Here is a 2121-nt window from a genome sequence, read left to right as displayed (position 1 = left end):
AGGTTGCTGGTTCCAAAATGATCTGGACGTGTAAGTTGTGTGCAGCTTCTTTCACCTCCAGTTATTTAGATACTACAGGCTGCAGCACAGCCATTATTACAGAATCAGCCCTCTTCCACATCTCTATACTGATTGCATTTGTACATTTCCCCCTCATTAGAAAGATGATGGAGACCACATTTTCCCTACGCCTACAGACCATAGTGATGTCCTGCCCAGCAGTGAACAAGCTCATGGACCTCTGGCCTGCTCTCAAAATAGAATCTGAGGTAATATGTAGGGCCCTATGAAATCCGTTTTATTTTTTTCCCAAATTCCGTTTTATTTTTTCCCAAATTCCACTTTTTCCGTTTTAATTTTTGGGAATTCCGTTTTTTCCATTTTAATTTTTGGGAATCCTGATTTACTCTTATTATACTACTAAAAACAGTGTGTTTTCAATGTAAAAAACTCAAATGTACACAAATTAAATAGAAATTACCTTAAATTAATTGAGGGGACAAACATATTTCCTCAATACTGTACCGTAGAGTACACTAAAGTGCATAAAAAATATCTTGACTTCATCATGTCTTCATACAGTAGTATATTTTGTGTTTTTATGGGTTTCATTGAATAAAAACATGGTCAGCTCTCAGGCAGATCCAGAAAAGCCTCCCAGCCCAGGCAGAGTCAGCTAAGAAGGCTGTGGCTAACGGGGCTAGCTAGCTAACAGCAGCTACTGTTAGCAGCAGTTAACAGTCACTCTGGTATTATATGCAAATAATATGAATCGGACAGTGGCTAACTCTGACGCATTACACCTTTAATTATGATTTCTCAGGTCTGCTTCTTTGCAAAACAACAGTTCACCTGACACATACAAGTCGTTCGGGAACTGCTCGGCTCTGTACTGAGGGGTAAATGTCAAGTTTCTCAGCTTTTTCGCCGACGAAGACGGAGCCGTGGGCAGCCACTTCGCCATGCTTGCAATGTTTTGACGGGAGAGCTCAGTCTGTGGGGAGGGGGGCGGCGGCGACTTGTTGTGCCAACCAGATTTGGTTCCCCCCGTGCAGTTTTCCCCAGACAAAAGTTCCTCTTCCACACGAGAACAGCATTTCAGTGAAATTATGTCAAATTCCGCGATATTCCGTGTTAAAAAGTAGATTCCGTTTTAATCGGCCAATTCCGCGATTCCGTCCGCAATTCCGTGATCGCGGAAATCATAGGGCCCTAAATATGGATCAGCTCTCTTTTTTAAAGTGAAAATTGTGGTTCTTACTCATTTGGCCGCTATTTTCTGCTTCATAAATGTGTGTGTTTTTTTAAGTGACGTTGCTGTATTCTCCTGCTGTTATATCGATGTAGTTGTATGCAGAGGGTGTGTTTGATGAAGCTGCTTTACTCCAGCTCACTTTGCTTGTTATCAATCCCAGCTTTCATTTTTGTCTGAACAGAATGAGGTTGAGCAAGCAGATATTGGGTCAGTGATCAGACATCATATCAACTATAGCTTCAGATTAATTGTAAATAAAAACAGACTATGGATTTAAGTTTTGAAAGACATCAACACAATATTGTATAACTTTTATATCATTTTACAGGGCCATTTTTGTTTGGTCTCCTGATAACGTTTTGTGTTTTGTACTTCACTGCCACCATATTCAGTAACCACAGTACTGCTTTACTGAGTCAACAAAATATGTTTTTTTGTGTGTATTTCTTCAAGGGCCACAAGAAGATGAGCCATGATGTTGGACCCAGGCAAGATTTTTTTGGAGCTTCTCCACTGTTCCACATTTTTCAGTGGTTCCACTGATTTGGCCTGAATTTTGTTTTGTTGTCTCACAGGTTAAAAAAAAATAAAAAAAATCTTAGTCCTCTTCTGTTCACCAGTTGTTTCTCATGTCTGGTAATTTCTTCAATTCTTCAGTGGGTTTCTTCATCTTAGACCCCAGATGAGTCCCAACAAGGCTGGACTTGTCACCATTCAACACAGTATCTGGGGGTACCAGAATGGCATGTAGCCACAAATTCAGACCAGTTCTGGTTTATTGTATTTGTTCATATTTGACATAAAACTTTATTATGGTTTGGTTGTGACTCCTTATGTGTGCAGGCTAGACAAGTTCATAGACTGTA

The 2121-nt window shown here is 40.1% G+C and overlaps 1 long non-coding RNA gene across 1 annotated transcript; it reads left to right on the top strand.

Moving 5' to 3' along the window:
• Positions 1-1778, top strand: LOC115588387 (uncharacterized). Its single transcript, XR_003985328.1, has 3 exons — positions 1-30; positions 161-269; positions 1709-1778. It is a non-coding gene; the product is annotated as an uncharacterized LOC115588387 (long non-coding RNA).
• The last annotated feature ends 343 nt before the right edge of the window (positions 1779-2121 follow it).

This window comes from Sparus aurata, chromosome 9 (genome assembly GCF_900880675.1).
Source record: "Sparus aurata chromosome 9, fSpaAur1.1, whole genome shotgun sequence".
Taxonomy (NCBI): domain Eukaryota; kingdom Metazoa; phylum Chordata; class Actinopteri; order Spariformes; family Sparidae; genus Sparus; species Sparus aurata.
This window is presented reverse-complemented; position numbering and strand designations above follow the sequence as displayed.